The sequence below is a fragment of the Canis lupus genome, chromosome 12 (assembly GCF_003254725.2).
Source record: "Canis lupus dingo isolate Sandy chromosome 12, ASM325472v2, whole genome shotgun sequence".
In the NCBI taxonomy this organism is placed as follows: Eukaryota; Metazoa; Chordata; class Mammalia; order Carnivora; family Canidae; genus Canis; species Canis lupus.
This window is the reverse complement of record NC_064254.1, coordinates 46,467,247-46,490,245: the sequence shown is the minus strand read 5'-3', so window position 1 is coordinate 46,490,245 and position 22,999 is coordinate 46,467,247. Positions and strand designations below refer to the sequence as shown.

The 22,999-nt window shown below is 35.7% G+C and overlaps 1 pseudogene; it reads right to left on the bottom strand.

Annotated features, from left to right (window-relative positions):
- Positions 1–630: 630 nt before the first annotated feature.
- LOC112658640 (metallothionein-2-like) lies at positions 631–816 on the bottom strand (annotated as a pseudogene).
- Positions 817–22,999: the final 22,183 nt, after the last annotated feature.

Here is a 22,999-nt window from a genome sequence, read left to right as displayed (position 1 = left end):
TATGAGCTGTTTATCCTTGAAGTCTTTGTTCCCTAGGGACCCTGCCTCTCCCAGGTGCATGGTGAAACACGGAGGAAAAAAAAATGGCAATGGCCAGATTTCCAGCTCTGGCGACAGCTCCCTGCTAGTAACTATTGCGGTCTCCCAGTCTGCACTGGTCTAGATGCTTCTGGGGGCCTGCTAGGTGCACTGATCTGCACAGCTTGGGTGCGCCCAGCGGCAGGAGAGTTCTTGCTTTCTGTCCCAGGGGGAACGCAGGATCTCTGGCTTTGTCTTCTTTGGTGCCCTTGGATCCAGGGCCCTGTGCCACTGGACCTGCACTCCTGGGCCCCGCCTCTCCGGAAGGGAACAGAAGCAGCCACCTCTGTCTGTTGCCAGGCTCTAGGGTAAAGCTGCTCTGGAGCCGGCCCTCCTAACTGGGGGGCTTCTCCCCAATTTTTAAAAAAGTCGACAGCTTTTATTATAATTCACGTATTATTTTATAGGGAAAATAACTAGGAATGTAGTAGCAAACGGGTCAGAGTTGGACCCAAAACAAAAAGCACCAAAACAAAACAAAACAAAAACAACAACAACAACCTGTAGGTTTGTACACGTCTCTCTATTTTCATGGGGAACAGGCTTTCCCTTACATCAGGCACAGCAGCTGCACTTGTCCGATGCGCCCTTGCAGAGCAGCCCTGGGCACACTTGGCACAGCCCACGGGGCAGCAGGAAAAGCAGCTTTTCTTGCAGGAGGTGCATCTGCACTCTGCATTTGCAGGAGCCCGCGCACGTGCAGGAGCCACTGGCAGCGCAGGAGCAGCTGGGATCCATAGCAAGAAGAGGTGGCTGGAGTCTGGGGACAGCGGCAGCGAGAGAAAGCATAGGCTGCGGTGTCCAACCCTTTCCTGAGATCAGACCTCAGTTTGCTGTGAGCTTGCCCCTGGCCCCTCCTCTTACAGTGACTCCAGGAATCTTGGTGCTTCACTGCCCCTCCTGAGATTCGGTCCAATTTCCCTGCTAAGCACTTTTCCATCAGGGAAAACTCACCTGTGGATTTTTACAGTTCCCACTTCTCCAGGCTGGGCCTTCTTGCCCTGGAGGCTCTCACCCTTCTGCTTTAGCCCCTGCTAGTTGTGGTTCCCCTCCTGCACTTTATTTCTTTTTAATTTTTTTCACCTTCCTACCTTGTTAGAAGTGACAACCTTTCTCTCTGTGGCATTCCAGATCTTCTCTCTTTACATCTCGGGTTGACTTCATAGGTGTTCAGGATGTTTTGAAAGTTATCTAGGCAAGTTTGTGGGACCAGATGAGTTGAGGACCCTACTCTTCCACCATCTAGCCCCTGTCCTCCAGCATCAATCAGTAGAGCCAGTTCTTGTGTACCCTTCATTTTATTGTGAAACCCTGATCCAGTCCAACACTGAAGAGAGCCCTTCTAAGAAGACAAGGCCGCTCCTAAGTGACTGACTTGGTAACCGTGGTCCCAGCTACAGACCTGAAAACGGCTCTGTAGCCCAGAGGGCTCAGCTACCCTCTATTTGGCCTTAGTTCTGCCACCAACAACCATACAAGGAAAGACGTAGGAGGAGTCATGCCCACATGTGTTAGGTAATAGCCATACAGACCTCAGTCCTGGCTGTGTACTCAGAGGGGGGCCCCTGAACCATTCAGCTAATTTCAGCCCAAACTCTTTCATCTGTAGATTCTGAAAGGGCCCTGTAACTGGGCTCTCGGTTCTCCCAGCCACACTCCACAAGCAGTCCTGCCAGTATAGGACCCAGTGGGGAGACATTTCTGCTCCTCCAGATATCCTGAAACAGTCATATTCTCAGCTCCAGCCTCAATAGTCATGGTCAGAACACAGTCCAGTCTGCCCAGGGAACTGCTCATTCATGCCTTAGAAGCCAGGCTGCAGACCTCAATTGTGGCTGCAAAGCCTGAAACAGCCTTGGAGCTCAGTCCTCTTTCAGCCATAGTCCAGGGCCAGCTTTGCCAACCCAGGAGCCTATCGTGGCTGAGCAGGATCCCGCCCAGGGGCCAGGCAGGAGCTACACCCATTTTACACTAATGCAAGACATTTTATCTTTTGAAAGTAAATATATATATGCCCTCAACATAGGAGCACCTAAATACTTATGGTAAATATTAATAGAACTGAAGAAATAGACAGCAATATAATAATAATAGGGGGCTTCAATACCCAACTTTCAACACGGAATAGATCATTCAGGGAGAAAATTAAAAAGAAAATGACTTGGGCAGCCCCAGTGCCTCAGCGGTTTAGCACAGCCTTCAGCCCAGGGCCTGATCCTGGAGACCCAGAATCGAGTCCCACATCAGGTCCCTGCATGGAGCCTGCTTCTCCCTCTGCCTCTCTCTCTCTCTCTGTCTCTCATGAATAAATAAATAAAAATCTTAAAAAAAAAAAAAAAAAAAAGAAAATGGCCTGAATAATGCTATAGACCAAATGGACTTAAGAGACATATACAAAATGTTCCATCCAAAAGCATGTGAATGCACATTCTTAAGTGCACACAGAATATTCTCTAGGATAGATTATATGTAGGACCACAAAGCAAGCTTTAACAAATATAAAAACATTAAAAGTATAAGGGGCATCTGAAAGGCATACCATCACTCTCAACCCTAATAAAGCCAAACCCCAGGTGATGTGCTCACAGCTCCCCTCCACCATAACCTTTCTGTGTGGCCGCAAGTATGCCATATGCCTGCCTTCCAGGACCTGTGAGTAAGAGACTTTTCTTCCCTCAAAGTTTTCTGACGGTTATTGCCAAAGGACATCTTGCAATCATAATAAGCACAAGGGCTGTTCCAGTCAGAATATTGGTTATGGGTGGAGATCAGCATGGAATATATGTAAATGACATATTTTTCTTTTTTTTTTCATATTTTTCAAAATATTCTTTTGAGATATTTGTTCTAAACATATAGGCATATAATTAATTCATATATTCTCCCAAAGCTATTGCTAAATTTCATTTACCTATAGATTCTTCTGAATTTTCAATAAAAGCAATAATGGCATGTGTGAATAATGATATTATTGTTTTTTAATCCTTGTGACTTTATTTCTTTGTCTACTCTTATTGTACTGGCTAGAACTTCCAATACAATACTGGGAAGAAGTAATGATAATAGACATTATCTTATACTCAAACTCAAAAGGTTGGGAAACTTCCAACTTTTATTGAAGGGGATTTTCTTGTTTTTTTTGTTTGTTTTTTAGATAGACTTTTATTTGTAATTGTTGAGGCTTTTTTTTTTCTTTAATTATAAGTGAGTTTTGATTTTTTCAAATGATTCTTCTGCATCTAATTTCATGATTATGTTCTTTTCTCATTTATTCTGTTAATTCTAATAATAGTCTGCTTATTTCTTTTTTATTTTGTAATATGAATTACATGAATTTTTACTTTATTGAGGACCAATTTACATATAAAATGCATTCATTTTAAGTACATTTTGATGAGTTCTGACAAAACTATACCCCCATAACCAACACCATAATCAAGATATAGACTATCTCTTTCCATTTTCCTTTTTCTTGTCATTTTCCTTCAAGCTGAGACCTGAGCGATCACTGATCTGCTTTCTGTCACTATAGAGTAGATTTATCTTTTCTGGAGTCTCATGTGATGGAATGCTATGATATGTACTCTTTTGTGTCTGACATCTTTTGACCAGAATAATGTTTTTGAAATTCATCCTTTTTGTTGCCTATATCGGTAGTTCATTCTCTTTTCATATCTGGATGATAATTCCTTGTATAAATATAGCAGTTTGTTTATTCACTTACCTATTAATGAACATTTGCAGTTTTGAGATATTGTGAACAAGGACTTAGGGAAACTATGGTTTCCAAAGCAACAGCAATTCAGTCTTTCTATGTTTACAGAACTATCAATACTGTAAAAATGATTCTTATGTTGTACACTTAAAATTAATATAATGTTGTGTGTTAATTATACTTCAATTTTATATATACATATATAAGTGTTTCTTAATATATTTTTCCTAGAATGGTTACTGCTAGAATTTAAGTATTCCATGAGGGCAGGGATTTAGGGCAGGGATTACAGTCTGTTCTGCTCACTCTGTATTTTAAGTAACATAAGTGCACTTAAATATTGACTGATTAATGAAATTACTTTGAAGAACTTTGATTTTTTTCCTGTCTCAAATTTATATTCTGTCTCAAAGTTAAATTAGTTAACTTTATTTTATAATTTTAAAAGAAAAAATATAAGAGTGTTTAGAATTGAGCATAAAATGAGAATCAGCTATTCAATCTTAAATTTATTTTTTTATGGGAGGACCAAAGATGAAAGTCTTTAGTTTCAATATTCCTAGGTTAAAACTTTTCATGATTGACTAACTTTCTAAATATCGATTTCTTAACATAAGTTTTATTCATTTATTATTGTCAATGTAATAATCTCTTTAGGCCAGAGTTCTCTTAAGTCCACATGTATTTATCTTCTTGGACATTTTATATTTTCCTACTATTGTTTGCATTATCAGGGAAATATCACAAGTCCCAGCTTATAGCAAAACATACTTACAGTTTACAAAAGTATAAAGATAAAAGTCACAGGAATAAAAGGAAGAGACAAGGTCTATTCCATTTATCTTTAAGCCTTTGGCTGATTTCTTCATACTTCCTAGGTTCTGGGTATACAAAGTTAGAGTTTTAAACAGATATTTTTCATATGACATATCATGATTTTCCTCAGGTGATACAAATTGGTTGGAAATGCATTGTAACATATTTTCATTTTATTATGTATGCATGAATGTGTGGGTGTGTTGTGGCCTTTGGAAAATAGTTAAACGGAAGTTCTTTCTTTAGAGTTGATTTGTTTTTGTTTTTTTTTTTTTAAATTTTTTTATTTATTTATGATAGTCACACAGAGAGAGAGAGGCACAGAGACACAGGCAGAGGGAGAAGCAGGCTCCATGCACCAGGGGCCCGATGTGGGATTCGATCCCGGGTCTCCAGGATCGCGCCCTGGGCCAAAGGCAGGCGCCAAACCGCTGCGCCACCCAGGGATCCCTCTTTAGAGTTGATTTGATTGAGTGAATAAGCATTCATTGAATTCACAATTAAACTTTTAATTTTGAGATAATTGTAAATTTGTATATGGTTATAAAAATAATAGAGATTCGTCTACCCTTACCAAGATTCCACCAGTAGTAACATCTTGAAAAACCAGAGGATAATATAACAATCAGGATATTGACATTGATACAGTCAAGATAGAAACATTTACATCACCACTAAGATCCCTCATGTTTAGCTTTTATAAACACAACCACTTCCCTTCTATTCTCACTACTCCTAACCACTAATCTGTTCATTTCTATAGTCTTGTCAATTCATGAATGTTACGTGAATGGAATGACACAGTATGTAATCTTTGTCTTTTTCCAGTCAGGATAATTTTCTAGAGATTCAGTTGAGTTGTTGCAGGTATCAGTAGTTGTTTTTTTTTTTTTTTTTTTTTTTTTTTTGATTATCAGTTAGAATTCTCTGGTATTATTGTAAATAGTTTAACCATTCACCCCTGAAGAATACCTAAATTATTTCAATTTTGGCTGTTATAAACAAACCTGCTATAAACATTTTGGTGTACAGATTTTTGTATGAATATAGTCTTCATTTCTCTGGAATAAATTTAGTTTTTAAAGAGATTGCCAAACCATTTCCCAGAGTAGCTGTTACCATTTTATTTTTTCACCAGAAATTTATGAATGATAAAATTTCTCTACATCCTCACTAGCATTGAAGTCAAGTCACTATTTTGTATTTTAACCATTCTAATAGATATACGTAGTAATAGCTTATTGTAGTTTTAATTTATAATTCCCTAATTGTTAATTATATTGAACGTCTTTTCACATGCTTTTTTGTTATCTTTGTAGCTTCTTTGATGAAATGACTTTTCATGTCTTTTGCCCATATCTAACTGGATTGTTGCCTTTTCCCCACTTTTTTGAGTTTTGTGAGCTTGTTAATTTCAAATTTCAATTTTTGATATATATAAGAAATTAATTGACTTTTGTATATTATCCTTGTATCTTGTGACCTTGAAATAATTACTTATTAGGTCCTGGAGTTTTGTTTTGTTTTCTTAGGGAGGAGGGTCCATGTGGTTTTCTATATAGACAAACATGTCATCTGCAAATAAGGAACTACAAATGGTTTTGACAGTGTATACTATATCAGATAGTATTATATTTTGCTAAAACCGTCAACAAAACTACAAAAAGTGTCATTTATTTTTTCTTAATATATATATTCTTTGTTTCATTATTCTTGTCTTATTTTGCTGAGGAAGACTTTCAGTATGACATAGAGTAAGTGTGGTGAGAAGGGCTATCCTTGCCCTGTTAATGATCTCCTGAAGAAAGAGTCCAGTTTCCCATGATTAAGTAGGATAGTTATAGGGTTTTGTGATGTTCTTCATGGAGCTGAGGGATTCAATTCTACTCCCATTCTAAAAGTTTTTTTTTTTTTTTTAATCATGAATGGGTATTGTATTTTATCACATACTTTTTTCTTGCATCAATTGATTTAATCACATGATTTTTGCTTTCTTAGCCTGTTGATGAAGTGGAATAAATGAATTGATTTTTAAATATTGAACTTAGCTCACATATTTGAAATAAATATCACTTCACTGTCCCGTATAACTTTTCTTATGTATTTTAGATTACATTAGCTATAATTTTGAAGAAGATTTTGCTGCCTTGTTCATGAGAGACATTGGTCTTTAGTTTTCCTTTTTTGTAACACTTTAGCCAATTTGGTGTTAGGATAATAATGGCTCCATGGAATGAGTTCAGAAGTGTTACCTTTGCCTCTATCATCTGTAAGAGATTATAGAGAATTTATGTCATTTATTCTTTAAATGTTTTGTAGAATTTGCCAGTGAAATAAAGGAATCTAGTACTTCATTTTGGGGAAACTGATTATTGATTCAATTTCTTTATTAGATATAGACAGATTGTCCATTTTTCCTTGCATTAATTTTGGTATTTTATGTTTTTTAAAGAATTAGTCCAATTTGTCTGAATTATCAAGTTTGTGGGCATAGAGTTGTTTGCAGTATTCCTTTATTACCCTCTTAATATGTTTCTCCTCTTAATGCTTTTTTTTTAGAAGAGAGAGAAGCAGATATATTCCCCCTTTTCTCTTCCTCTCTCTTTTTTATAGATTTATTTATTCATTCATCACACACACACACACACACACACACACACACACACACACACAGCAGAGACACAGGCAGAGGGAGAAGCAGGCTCCATGCAGGCAGCCCGACATGGGATTCTATCCCAGGTCTCCAGGATCAGGCCCTGGGCTGAAGGTGGCGCTAAACCGCAGAGCCACGCAGGCTGTCCACCTCTTAATGTTTTTTAATGAAATCAGTAGTGATGATCTCTGCTTCATTTCTGATATTGGTAATTTGTGTCTTCTATCAACCCAAGACATTGCAGTAAGACAAGAAAAGGAAATAAAAGACATATAAATTAGGAAGGAGGAAATAAAGTTGTTCTTAATTACAGATTACATGATTGTCTATATAGAAAATCCCAAGGAATCTACAAAAATCTCCTAGAACTAATAAATGAGTTCAGCAAGATCATAGGATATAGATAAATATGCAAAAACCAATAGAATTTCTATGTACTAGTAATGAAAACATAGTCACTGAAATTGAAAATACAATACCACTTATATTTTCTCAGGAGAAAAGAAAAGAAATATTTAGGTAAATCTAAGAAAAGCTGTACAGAACTTGCCTGCTGAAAACTACATCAGACAGTGTTATATTTTAATTGTGAAGCATATTTTTAAAAACTCAGGGAAAGAAAAAAATCCTATTGTATTTACCTGTATTACCTCTTCTTTCTTCCTTCCTAATGTTCCAAGTTTCCTTATTTTATTTTTTTCTTTCTGTATATAAAACTCTCTTTATCATTCTTTTGTGTTGATTTTTAAGACAAATTCTTTTCCCCAATTGGAGAATATTTAGATTTTTCCTTCATTTCCATAGAATATTTTGCTTGTTATAGGATTCTGAGTTGACTTCTTTTCTTTCAGCACTTGAATAATGTACCACTTCCTTTTGGTCTTCATGGTCTCTCATAAGAAATCTGCTGATATTTAAATAGTTTTTCCCTTGTAGGTAAGGTATTTTACTCTGGCTGTCAAGAATTTTTCTTTGTCTTTAGTTTTCAGAAGCCTAATTATGATATATTGTGGGAATTGATTCTTTGAATTTATCCTGTTCAGGATTTTCTCAGCTTCTTAAATCTGTACATTGGTATTTATTGCTAGATTTTCAGGAGTTTTCAGAAATTATTTCTTTGAGTATTTTTTCATTCCACTCTCTTTCCCCTCCCTTTCTGGATCTCCAGTGACACAAATAATAAATAATATGTATATTATAATATATATATTATAGTCCCACAGATGTCTGAAGCTCTATTCATTTGTTTTTCAGTCTATTTGTTCTCTGTTGCTGTGATTGAGTAATTTTTATTATTCTAACTTCTAGTTCACTGATTCTTTCCTCTAATTCTCCAGAATACATTTGCTATTGAGCTCTTCTACTATTCTTTTAATTTCAGATATTTTATTTTTGAGTTCTAAAATTTCCATTTAATTCTTCTTTATATCTCCTTTCCTTTTTTCTCTTAGCTTTACTGAAGTATAATTGATTTTTAAATATCTTATCTTTTTTATTGAGATTTTTTATATCCTCACTGAAGCTTTCTGTTGTTTTCATTTGTCTCAGGTGTGTTTGTAATTGCTCACGAAGCATTTTATCATGGCTACGACTTTAAAAATCTCTGTCAGATAATTCTAATACCTGTGTCCTTTGGTGTTGACATCTATTAATTGCCTTTGTATTTTTGTTATTTATATATTTTTTAATTAATTGCCTTTTAAATTCAGTTTGAGATCTTCTTGGCTCTTGGTGTCATGATTGATTCTTTACTGAAATCTGGACTATTAGGGTATAATGTTGTGAGAGTCTGGATCTTAAATAAGTATCCTGTTTTAGCTGGGAATTTCTGATACTACTCTGGCAAGGGAACTTGGGGTGCTACTTTATTACTGCCAAAAGGAAGTAGAAGTATATCCTTATTGCTGAGTAGGATTGGGAGTTCCAGATTCCTATGTGATCTTCACTAGCAGTACAGCAGGGGTAGTTTTATTACTTGTATGTCAAGATGAAAGCCCTGATTCTCAACTTGCCCTCCTCTGACACAAGAGCAGCAGAAATGAGGGTGTCTTGTTACTGCTGAGAGGAGGGCTGTGGACATTCTGAATTCCTTTTGGACTTCTCTGATATCACACTGGCAGGAATGTTGGGAAGCCTTGTTATAGCCTTGCTGAGGTGGAAGTCTAGGCTCCCCATTTGATTTTTATTGGTGTGGATGGGGATGGAGCCACAGTTTATTCTGTGGTGTTTAGCTAAAGTGGGAAGTTATTATCTAAAAGATTTCTCTGGAGCTAGGCTGCCCTTTCCCTGGTCCTTGGAGGTAAAGCTAAATTACAGCCTTTTATTTGGGCTTTTTGGTCTGCATTTCTAGGTTACTAGCTTCGGTAGCTTCATGTCTGAGATAATATGAAGCAAAAAGAAAACTCCAGGGAACTTACTACCATGTGATTCCTAAGATCCTGAGGTCCCTAGCCAGTCTGCCTTTTTCTCTCCGCCTTTCACCGTGTTCTTATGTTTGTTTCGTATGTATATCTAGGGTTTCTATTTGTATGCTCTGAGAATAATGGGTAAAAGATGTCTACTACATCTTCCTAGGAGCAGAAGTCTCCATTCAATTTTCACTCTGTGAAAAGCACTGGTGCTTAGGGATTATAGAAATAAAATAAATTATGGCTTATGTGCTCAAAAGCTTTGCTGCCTTGTTGGGATGCTACCTTATAAACACCCAAGTGACTATATCCATGGAAGGTTACAGTCAATGATATAACTGAAGTTTGGAAGATGTAAGATCAAAGGTAATATTTCATAAAATTGAAAGCCTTAGCTAAGATAGGAAAAGCTCAAGCAGGGATATCCCTAAATTTTGTGAAGTCCTAGAGAAATACTTTTTGTGGGGCCTTGTCTTTACAAGCCATTCGATATAAATTATATTATAAAATTAATTAGTACATGTAAAATATAGTGGCTTATCAATAAAGATTTAGAAAAATAAATATGTAAGAGATACTTAGATATTTATTTCTTGTCCAATCAGTGCATATAAATATACTTTATAGTATCTAAGTCCCTTGATTTTCTGCTCAGATCCAGGAAGCACTTCTTTATTACCAAAACCTCCATTCCTGACTCTTTTCATATCTTCCTACTTCAAGAAAAAGTGAACAATAATTTGTTTCTGTTCATGGTAAATTTTTCCATTTGGAGTTTTGTTGTGAAAATACAGAACACAACTTCCATTTCTGTATTTTATTGAAATATTTAGGCTATAATAACTAAATGTCTAGTCTGTGGTTTACTTCAGTATTGATCATAATACTACCTCCCATATACTACCAGTGAGTAGGATAGGTAAGGATCTTGTTGTAGGGTGAGAAGAGCAATATCATATGCAGTGCCATCACCATATTGATTGGTGGCTGAAAAGAACATTAGTTGGAAAGTCTAGTCTTTGCAGAGCAATGGTTTTGAAAGCCCTCAAAGGATACAGGAGTAATTATCCCAAGGACTGGGACTGAAGTGGCTTAGAGCCTCTACAAGGGATGAGGTGACTGTCTTTGGTGCCAGTGGCAGGAGATGCATGGTTTAAAGAATGCCTGCTGCTATCCTTACCACCCTTTGGTACTATAGACAGGAGGTAGTACTGTGGTTGGAACATGAACAAGTGATAGTCAAAACAGGAATCCACACGCATGGCTCAATCCAAAGTGTCAGCTGTAGATTATTTATAGGCCAGAACTCTGAATTCATCCTGTGTCTACTATGAGTGAGAGTTACCCAAATTATCATGCCAGGACCCTTTTGATGCCTATTCTTGCATGACCCTGCAAAATAAGAACCATGCTGGATCATAAAAGCAATTTGCTTATCAGACTTCTACCTGGAATTGGGGTCCAGCCATGTGAGCCTGGGACACCACTGCATGCTATGTGTTAGGGCTTCTCAGGACATCTGTTTGACCCTCTGTGTGGGGTAGAAAGATAGACAGAGGCTTGTAGACAAAACAGAGTAATGAGACTCATATGGTTCCCAATTGAGGACCAGGACACCCTTGTCAAGCAACATTGTTGGTCAGCCCCAGCCACTAGAGGGGATTCTGAAGACAGGGGATCCTCTGAGATGCTTACCTGTGTCTAAGAGCAGAACTCTGGTGAAATTTCAGTCCTCCTTCACTCCTGACTAGCTGTGTGTCTTTGGACAAATTACTGAAAATTATTAGATTTCGTTCTCATCATCTGTAAAGTGAAGTAATTGACTCAATGAGCAGTCATATAGTCCAAAGTCTCTATATTCCTATACATTTATGGCAAAATAGATGTAATAAAGTATAGGTAAAAATAGTATAGGCATGAAGACATTTTCAGAAAGAAAAATAGTAAATTAATTTTAAAACTCTCAACCTTCTTGTTACTTGGAAATCAAATTGAGTCTTACTTCCAACTAGTCAGCTCTGGTTTTCTGTCCCTTGCTCCTGGGCCGAGTAAAGATGAAGACAAAGTTGTGGAATAAACACTCTAGAAGCTGAGTTTGAGGGATTCCTTCCCTCCACAGATGAAGTTGTACAGAGAGAGAATTTGCTATTGCCAGATTATACATCTACCTTTGTGCTGGATCTAAGCACATGGTGAAAGAGAAGGACTCCAATTTACTTGGAATTTGCCTAAAGTAAGATATAAAGCCCTAAAACTTAAATTACAAAGCCCTTAGAGAGAGAATAAAATTTAGGCATTCTGTTTTTCATCAACAATATAATCCTTACTGTGAGATAGGTAATTTGGACCACTTAGCCTGCTACCTTGACTTCATCTAATTGCCCTTATTTGAACTCAAGTTCTATAAACAACTTTTTAAAAAAATATTTTATTTTTGTTTTGTACATGAGAGATAGAGAGGCAGAGGGAGAAGCAGACTCCCCTTGGATCAGGGAGACTGATGCGGGACTTGATCTCAGTGCCCTGGGATCATGACCTGAGCTGAAGGTAGATGCTTAACCAAATGAAGCCACTCAGGTACCCCATAAACAACTTTCTGTTGAGGATTTGACTTCCTTGTAGATTTGCCTCCAAGGCAGATCATGTGGCAGTATATTTCTCATTGCAATTTAACAAACTGGCTTTTGGTTCTATGCTCCAGTTTTGGAAAGGTTGATTAATGTGTGGCAGCCCCTGAGAGACAATATTACACTAGAAATGTTGACAGATTCAGCTTTCAAGTCTGCAAGCTTGAATCTCCATGTCTGAGTCATAGTAAATTCATCAAGGTTATGAATACCAATGGTGCAGCCTCTCAGAACTAGATTTGCCTAGCAAATAGACACCCTTTTTCCATTGCCAGAGGGTCTGGCCATTTAATTCTGGTGCTAATTTCTACACTGGCAAAATAGGTTTTGATGCTACTAACTTTAGCCCCTAAATATTTAATTCTTTAGTGGGACATTCCAAAAAGTATGTCAAAGAGTAGATATATACTTAAAATATTTCTAACCCTTACAACTTTGCAGTCCTAAACATATAAGCACTAACATTAGAGAAGAGGCATCATAAGACAGGATCAGAGTATATGATCTTCCTTTTCCTGAGGAGAAAGCATGGCTTACGAACTCTGGTCTGTGAAGAGTTCACATGCTTTGCCACTAACTACTGGTATCATCTTGGAAAAATTACTTACCCTATAGGTCTCATTTTCCTCACTGATAAAAATAAAAAGGTGGGAGTAGATGGTCTTAAAAGGTTTTTATGCCTGTTAGTTTCTATTAATCCCTATTAAACCTATAAACAGGAAAAAAAGGAAATATACTAGTTTATGTTTCTAAGGGATATTACTGGTGTTCACACAGTTTTGGGTACGAAGGAGCAGTTATAGCATATCTTTAAAATTTGCTTTTCTGTACTCCTCTACTGTATGGAAACTTATGCTCAGTTATTATATGATGAGTTTCAGACAATCTCTGGGTCTTTTGATTTTGGATTCAAAGTTTTGACTGTTTGTACATGATTTTTCTTGGAAAGGGCCAATAGTTTTTATCAGGCTTCAAAAGGTTTAAAATCTCTCTACACATAATGTCTATTAAAAGTATGATAGGAACTAGTTTCCTGAATTGAATCCCATCAACTTGGCATTCCCATTAATTTCTAAATCTTTAGGCATAAGTGGTTCCAATTAGGAGGGAACAATTATATGCTTAAGTGCATCATCTTCTCATGTAGGCACGGAAGAAAACAATTGTCAAGATAATTCTGTTATAATTATATTATCATTAATAACTATTAGCGATTATCAAGCTAATTTTTCATTTCATAAAAAGTCTATATAGAGGGAGCAGTCAAGTAGAAATAGTTATTTCATGTAAGTTCATATTTGTTTTTGAATGATGAAAAGGAAAAAACTAAATGAAAGACTTGTCTTTCGAAAAATATTACATTTCACAAAATGATTTCTAAGCATATGAATCCAAATCAGCTGAGATTTAAAGAACAAAGAAATATCTAAGTAAAGGAAATGATTACAAAATAATTAACAAAATATATTTCCTGTAAAATATTATGCTTCATATGATGAAAATCTTTACTGTTTGAATTAAACTTTAGCCTAACAGAGGACATATTTTAAAGCATCAAAATTTATTTCAAGAAATACAATGAACTATATCTACAGTTAAGAAATGAAAATTGATTATAAGCATAATTCTGTCAATATAATATCAAAATTTGTCAAATCTGTGACTTTCAGTAAAACACAATTCTTTAAAAGAAAATTAATGGAGCAGAAAGAGAAATTACCTTCTTTCTAGCCCAGTGTCATTTTGGGGTGGGTCCAGTACCATTTCTAAGAGTTTACATTATTGAACTTGCTATTTATATCATGTTAATATGAAGGCAGAGAGTTCCTCTTCAGTAATTTTATCCAAACCAATGTATCCCTACTATCTGTTAAATTACTATCAGTAATTTAACCAATGAAAAACTATTTCTAGTATCTATGATACTAATTGCTGAAACCTATATTGATGATTGGAGGTTTAAAAAATAAGATATTTGCAGCAGCTACTTCTGATATGTGGCCATTTTATTTTCATAGCTGACCATCTCTGGAAAGCATGTTCCCAGTTAATTGGGCAACCGAAAATCACTATAGTGTGAATCAAATATAAACTGATAGATACATACAAATCACACTTGACGAGCTGAAAGGTTTTTCTTAAGGCAAATAGCTTCTATCTCTTAATATTTCTGGTGTGCTCCTCTAAAAAATAAGATTGTCATCTTACATAGCCAAAATAATACCATTACATTTAGGAAAATTAAATTCTTAATAATATCTGATCATACTCATTTCATATGAGTATCATCATGCTCAACCAAATTTTCCAAATTGTCTTTCCCCAAATTTCCTTGAATCTGATTTGTGAAAATCAGATTCAATCTAAGGTCACATTTTACACCTTCTTTATGCGTCTTAAGTCTTAATATTTAATGCTGTTTATTGTGGGGCCACTCTGTTGAATGTTCATGACATTTATCTTGTAGAATATCTTGATTTTTGGTTTTGTATGGTTGCTTTATTTGTGGTGTCATTTAGCTCATTTCTATTTGCACTGTTGGAAGTCAAATCTAAAGACCTGTCTAATTAAACATTTTGAAAAATACATTTGAAGTAATTTGTACTTTTTTTCAATGTTGAATATCATATGGATTTGTGAATTTTAAAATAGATTAATTGCATATTGCTCTCCTCAATATGATGTCCAAATTGTTTTGAGAATATTGTAGATTCACATGCAGTTGTAGGAAATAATATAGAAAAATCCTATGCAAATAATGGAGATCCCCCTGTAACTTTTAATTACTTTCCTCCAATGGTAACATTTTATAAAACTATAGTGCAAATCACAATCAGGTTATTAATATTGAAACAATTGAGATACAGAACATCTCTACCAATACAAGGATACTGTAGTCTGCTATTTTATAGTTAACACCCACTTCCTTCATATTCCACCACCTTCTTAACCCATGGCAACTACTTATCTGTTCTTCATGCCTACGATTGTGTCATTCATGAATGTTATACAAGTGGAATCACAGTATTTAGCCTTTTGGAACTGGCTTTTTTACTCAGTATACTTCTCTGGAGATTCATCCATGTTGTGTTTATCAACTGTTTTACTCTTTATTGCTGATTCTATTGTGTGCAGTATCACAGTTTGTTTCCCATTCACTTGATGAAAAACATCTGAGTTGTTTCCAGTTTTGAGCCATTACAAATTGAGCTGCTATAAATAATAATGTACATAAATTCTCATTTCTCTAGGGTAAATTCATAAGAGTGCAATGGCAGGATCATAAGGTAGTTACAGGTTTAGATTTTAATTTAATTAATTTATTTATTTGAGAGAGAGAGAATGAGCAGGGAGAGGGACACAGAGAGAGGGAGAAGCAGGCTTATCCCAGGACCCCAGAATCATGACTTGAGCTGAAGGAAGATGCTTAATTGACTGAACCACCCAGACACCCCACAGATTTAGCTTTTAAGAAGCTACTAAACTGTTTTCTAGAGTGACCATACCATTTACATTCCTATAAGCATTATATGAATGATCCAGTTTCCATGTACTCTTATGGGCATTTGGTGTTGTCACTATTTTAATTTTAGCAATTCTGACAAACATGTAGAGATTCTGATTGTGGTTTTTATTTTATTTTATTTTATTTTATTATTTTATTTTATTTTATTTTATTATTTTATTTTATTATTTATTTGAGAGAAAGAGAGAAAGAGAGAGTGAGTGCCAGCAGGGACAGGGGCAATGGGAGAAGGAGAGAATCCCAAGCAGACTCCTTACTGAGTGGGGAGCCCAATGTGGGGCTCTATCTCACGACCCTGAGATCATGACCTGAGCTGAAGTCAAGAGCTGGTCTCTTAACTGACTGAACTTCCCAGGTGCCCCTGATTGTGATTTTAATTAGATTTTCCCTAATGACTAAAGATATTAAATATCTTTTCATGTGCTTATTTGCCATATGTGTATCCTCTTCAGTTAAATGTCTCTTCATGTCTTTTGTCTATTGTCTAATTGGATTTTTTTTTTTTACTATTGTATTTTGAGAGTTTTTATGTATTCTAGATACTGGTCTTATCAGATATTTGCTTGTAAATGTTCTTTCTTACTCTGACAGGTCTTTTCATCCTCCTAATATTTTCATTATGAGGGTAAAACTCATTTTGATGGAATCCAATTGATCCATTTTTCCTTTTATGGATGATACTTTTGGTGTCTAAGAATTTTTTACCTAGCCCTGGATCTTGAAGATTTTCTCCCACCTTTTAAAATAAAAGTTTAATGATTGTATGTTTATATTATAGTCCATGATAAATTGAGTTTCTGTGTACAGTGTGAGGTCTAAGTTCAACTTTTTTTTTCTATCTGCAAATGTCCAATTGCTCCAGCACCATTTGTTAAAAAGGCTACATTTCTTCCATTGAATTGCTTTTACATCTTTGTCAAAACTCAGCTGGGCATATTGATGTGAATCTATTTCTGAGTTTCTATTATGTTGCATTATCTGCTTTTTGAGATATTTTTGAACACTTTTAGAATTTCACTTTGATTCTTGTATAGCAATTTTGAGAATGTATCTATATAGCTTTTTTTGTGGTCTCTGTAGGTATTATGTTGTATCTATTAGTACTACTTGTGTCATCATTTTAACTAGTTGAAAAGAATTATAGATATCTTAAAATGACTTATGTTCCTCTATCTTTCACTATTTATAATTGTTAAGATATTTCCTCTGCATACATTTAGAATTTTTGTTTCAATCATCAAACATTGGAGCACCTGGGTGGCTCAGTTGTTGAGCATCTACCATTGGCTCAGTCATGATCCTGAAGTCCTGGGATTGAGTCCTGCATTGAGCTCCCCACAAGGAGCCTGCTTCTCCCTCTGCCTATGTCTCTTCCCCTCTCTCTGTGGCTCTCATGAATAAATATATAAATAAATCTTTAAAAAAATCATCAAACATAACTAGAAATCTCAAGAGCAGAAGGAAAGTCTATCGTATTCATCCTTATTTTCACTTACAGTGTTTATTCTTTCTTCCTGATGTTCCAAGTTTCTTTCTTTTAATGTTTTCTTTCAGTTTAGAGTTTCCTTTGGTATTCTTTAAGGGGAATTTCTGCTTACAAAAATCTTAATTCTCCTTCATTTGAGAAATGCTAGTTTCCCCTTCATTCCTGAAGGATATTTTTGCTAAAATGGGATTAGAAGTTGACAGTTATTTTCTTTCAACATGTGAAAAATATTGTGCCCCTTTATTCTTCACGGTTTCTGATGAGAAATCTGCTATTATTTGAATTGTTCGCCTATTATAGGTGAGATTTTATTCCTCTCTCACTATTTTCAAGGTTTTTTCCTTTGTGTTCAGTTTCATAAGTTTGACTATGCTGTGTTTTGGCATGAATTTCTTTGAGTTTATTCTGTTTAGATACGCTCAGCTTCTTGAATCTGTTGGTTTATGTCTCCTGCCATATTTGAGAAGTTAAAACCATTGTTTCTCTAAGAACCTTTTCAGCCTACCCTCTTTCACCTCTCCTTTCTGGAACTCTGATGATATGAAGATAAGTTCTTTTGTTATTATCCCACAAGTCCCTGAAGCTCTGTTTATTTCTTTTCAACCCAGTTTCTCTCTATTATTCAGACTGGGTAATTTCTCATTTCTAGTTCATGGATTTTTTTCTCCTACATTCTACTGTTAAACTTGTCTATTGGCTTTTTTTTTGCAATTTAAAAATAATTTTTAGTTTTAAAATTTCCACTTGATTTTTCTTAATATCTTCTGTTTTTATGCTGATGTTTTCTGTTTTTTTAAATGAATGTCCATAAATGCTCATTTAAGTATTTTTTTTTATCATAGCTACTTTAAAATCTTTGACAGATAAATCAAACATCTCTCTCATCTCTGCTGACATCAATGTACTCCAAAAGGCAGTCGGCCTTTCTTTTGGCTACTAGAAAGTGAACTCTAAACCCTTAGTATTCCATGTCTGATAGTGTGTCTTTTCCTGAGGGCTTTGATCACTGGAGAGTCTTACAATGTGATTTGTGATAGAGATTTTGGGCCACACAGCATCAGTTCCATCACTGACAGGCCTAGAGGCTAATAGTCAACCATATAGGCAGTATGTTATTGAGCAGCAATATAAATTCTGTAGAGCAAAGACTCAGTTATGAGCTTCCCTGGTTGATGATACTTGCATATTGTCACATGTCAATGCCAGGAGAGTAATGTTATCCTGACTTTATGGGGAGAGACATGGGAAATTCTGCATTTGGTACTTTTCCTGCACTCTGCCATATGTGCTTCTTCTCTTGGCTGATTTTAATATGTATTCCTTCCCTATAATAAATCATAGCTATGAATTTAACAACTTTCAGTGAGTTCTATGAATCCTTTTAGTGAACATTCAAATCTGAGGGCAATTTTAGTAACTTTCTACACTTGTAGTCCATGTCAGAAGTAAGGATAGTCTTTCAGATGGCTAACAGACACATGAAATGATGCTCAACATCACTCATCATCAGGGAAATACAAATCAAAACCATAATGAGATATCACCTTATGCCTGTCAGAATGGCTAAAATTAATACAAGAAACAACAGGTGTTGGTGAGGTTGCAGAGAAAGGAGAACCCTCTGGCACTGTTGGTGGGAATACAAGCTGGTGTAACCATTCTGTAGAACAGTTTGGAGGTTCCTCAAAAAGTTAAAAATAGAACTAGCCTACAATCCAGCAATTATACTACTAGGTATTTACCCAAAGCTACAAAAATATAGATTTGAAGGGGTACATGTATCCTGATGTTTATAGTAGCATTGTTAACAATAACCAAACTATGGAGAGAGCCCAAGTGCCCAAAGACTGGTGGATAAAGAAGATTCAGTATATGTATGTAATATATATATAATGGAATATTATTCAGCCATCAAAATTAGTGAAAATCTTAAATTTGCAACGTGGGTGGAGCTAGAGTGTATCATGCTAAGTGAAATAAGTCAGTTAAAGACAAATACCGTATGATCTCACTCAAATGTAGAATTTAAGAAAAAAAGAAAACAGAGACCATATGGGAAGGGAGAAAAGAAAAAAAAAGGAGAGAGGGAGGGAGGTGGCTGGGGGATGAGCTAGATACATGATGAGTTTTAAAGAAGACACTTGTGATGAGCACTGGATGTTGTATATAAGTGATAAATCACTGAATTCTACTCCAGAAACCAATATTGCACTGTATTTAACTAACAACATTTAAATAAAAAAAAAGTAAAGATAGTCTTATGTAGACTGTTTCCTCTAACTTTGCACTTGATAAAAACTCCCACAGCATCTATTGATCATCTCTCTCTCTCTTTCTCTCTCTTTTTTTTTAAGATTTCATTTATTTATTTGACAGAGAAAAAGAGAGCACAAACAGGGGAAGGAGCAGGTAGAGGGACAGACAGACTCCCTGCTGAGCAAGGAGCCCAGTGTAGGCCACAATCCCAGAACCCTGGGATCATGACCTGAGCTGAAAGCAGAGGCTTAACCAGCTGAACCACCTGGACACCCCGATCATCCTTTTTTTTTATATATTAAAATTGAGATGGTCCTTGTTATTTGTATGATGAAACTTTTTTATTGCAACCTGAACATTTTGGATTTTACATTATGAAATGCTGCATCTTATTTAAACCTTCTCTTTTAGATGGCTTCCTCTAACCCAGCTGGTGAGGGAATGGGTGCACTGCTTATCTTGTTACTGTCAGGTAGAGGCAGAAGTCCAGGTTCTCACTGTACTCCATTGACACTCAAGCTGGGGGAAAGCTCCTCATAACTGCTATAGGCAGTCAGAATTTCAGCTCACCTGTAACTTCCAATGATACTGCTGTGGTGGGAGGGTAGCTTTGTTATTCAACCGGGGTAAGAATACTGTTTGTCTTCTCCTCTAAACCTCTTCTCCTAGAAAGTGGGGGAGGAACAGAGAGGCCTGTCAAGTGATCTTCACTGGTACTACAGTTGGTGGGGTTCTGGTTATGACCTGACTGCCTACTCCACATCTCTGATACCTCTCCAACAGGGAAGTTAGGGCATCTCTTTATAGCTTTTCAAGGATGGAAGTCAAGGCTTCCCACTCAGTTTTTGCTGTTGTGGGTGGGGGCAGAGCCACAGTTTTTTTCCCGTGGTGTTTGGCAGTAGAACAATTATTGCCTGAAGTTTTGTTTTGCTAGGTTGCTCCTTTATTAGTCCTTTGGCTAGGAAGAGCAAGAGTGTAGTGGGTTTTTATCTGGCTGTGCATTTGTCTGTCTTTGATATTTCTGGTTTTCTGGCTTCTTCAGTTCCATGTCCATGATACATAAAGCCAGAGAAAACCCAGAGAACCAGATAACTCACCACCATGTTGTTTCTTAGGTCCCAAGGTCCCTATGGTCTGTCTCCTTCTGTCCAATTTTCAGCGTTCTTATTTGTTTTACATAGAATATCAGGATTTGTACTTAGTACGAGGAATAGGGAAAAAAGTATGCCTACTCTTTCTTCTGGAAGCAGAAGCTCTACTCAATACAATTTTTAACTCTGCTATTTTGTCTGCTATTGAGACTTCTTAACTTATCTTGCTCCCTTTTCTGAGTTATATCTCTTTTTCCCTCCTATCATGTACAGAATTCTTACCAGCTTAATGTATCATCATAGCATTCCCCCAGTTTGTATTAGTTTGACCTGGGTTAAGTTATGAGGGTCTTACTATTCTTCCAGAGGCATCAAAGAGAAAATTATTATCTTGGAATTGCATATGCTTTGCAATGAACTCTTGAGGGTTTGTTTAAAATCTTCTTTTGGTTCATTAATTAAATTGGAAACTTCAAAATGTATACTAACATCCTACTTTTAATTTTTGGCAATATAGCAAGAAAACTGAAGTCTTAGTTTCCTTTATTTTAATACAAAAATACATTAATCCAATTCTGTAAAAATAAAAACATCTAAAGGCACTTAAGGATGTTAAGAAATATGATCTAAATTGAAATAATATTCAAGGGCTGCCTGGGCAACTCAGTTGGTTAAGCATCTGCCTTCAGCTCAGGTCATGATCTGGGGGTCCTGGGATTGGGATTGAGCTCCGCATCAGGCACTCTGCTCAGTGGAGAACCTGCTTCTCCCTCTTCCTCTGCTCCCTTCCCCACTCCTTTACCTCAGTCACTCTCTCTTGAATAAATAAATAAAATCTTTAAAAAGATAATATTCAATTAGATTTATACTATTGCTTTAAAAAATGTGTCAGATATTTTACATTAAGCTTTACCCAGAAAGTTGTTTTAGAAACTATTATATTATATTATATAGATATATATTTTTAGATTACTATCGGGCTTTCACTAAAGCTAATTCATAAAAGATTCTAGTTTTTAGTAACTTTTAACATACTCTTATCATAATACTAATTTTATTAGCAATTTCATATTTATATCACATTTAAATAAGCTTTATGATTTAATCTTAATGTAGAAACTAAACTTTCTGTGAAATTTACATGTATCATGGCTTCAAATGCTCAGTGATGCATTCTGTAGTAACTATAATCATTATCACAGAGAAAAATATTAAATTATTGTTCTTTAGAATTAATGTTAAATGTAAATCTCTTCTTATACATTACTTTAAAATCACATTTTAAATTTTAAAAGACATTGTATGTATAAATCCAAATTTAGAATATATTTTGTAGAAAAAAAATAAATGTTTGTATCATGATTTACTGAAATATGGGGATAGTTGGGTCTTATCCCACCTCTTTGATTGGTTTATAATACAGACTTTTCTATTTGCTTATATTAAAGTGACAGGAGTTTTGTTGGTTGGGTGGTTGGTTAGTTGGTCTTAAGACTATGAAGCAAAAGAGTATAATTTGTTTAAAAACACAGTTACATGTGATACACTTTTAGCATGCAAGCATGTTCATAGATTACCAAGTCTCTTTGGCCAAACATACACACAAATGGGTAACAAGATTCAAACAATGTCCTTTATATTTCTACCATATAAGCTTTAACTTTTTAATTTATATTATTCCTTCATAATTTATTTCTTTAATAAATTAGAACTTCATGATATCAACCAATCGGTTTAGTATTTTTCCAAACATATAATCTATTTTGAGATCTCAAAATATTTGAACATGATTTTAAAGTCTACAAACAGGGCAGCCGGGGTGGCTCAGCAGTTTAGTGCTGCCTTCAGCCCAGGGCCTGATCCTGGAGACCTGGGATCCAGTCCCGAATCCGGCTCCTTGCATGGAGCTCGCTTCTCCCTCTGCCTGTGTCTCTGCCTCTCTCTCTCTCTCTCTCTGTATCTCTCATGAATAAATAAATAAAATCTTAAAAAAAAAAAGTCCACAAACATATATGTTTATATGATTTATGGGACTTTACCATAGATAAACAAAGATTATCTCATATGTTAACCGGAGGTTTTTTATAGTTAGGCATATTTTTCATTTTTTTATTTAATACCTTTTTCTAGATTAGTGTTCCTTATTTCAAATGGAGCCACACATTTCTATCCCATGGACTAGCCATGCCCTGGATTTAAACTAAACACTTACTTATTCATTCTGTAACCTAACTAACGTAAGTTTGCTTCTTGGTGAGCTTCATAGACTACACTGATAGAATTGTCCCACAAAAGAAACTTAATTTGCAGCAACCAAGAAGATCATGAGGAATAACTTCCAGA